Below are 204 nucleotides of genomic sequence, written 5' to 3' on the forward strand. Positions count from 1 at the left end.
TCGATGACGGAAGCAGGCGGACGTCGGCACAGAGTCACACGGAAGTTAGGGCTGGCAGGGCCTGGAATCCAGGTCTCCTGCGTCCATCCAGACGGGATTCCCCGCCCACACCACTCGTCTGACCTTGCCCTGATACGTTTCACGAATGCGACGTGAAAGCCTGAGGCACGTGGCCAGTAAGTGTGCGTCCGCAAGAGGGCATCA

The sequence above is a fragment of the Pteropus alecto genome, unplaced genomic scaffold (genome assembly GCF_000325575.1).
Source record: "Pteropus alecto unplaced genomic scaffold, ASM32557v1 scaffold53, whole genome shotgun sequence".
Classification (NCBI taxonomy): domain Eukaryota; kingdom Metazoa; phylum Chordata; class Mammalia; order Chiroptera; family Pteropodidae; genus Pteropus; species Pteropus alecto.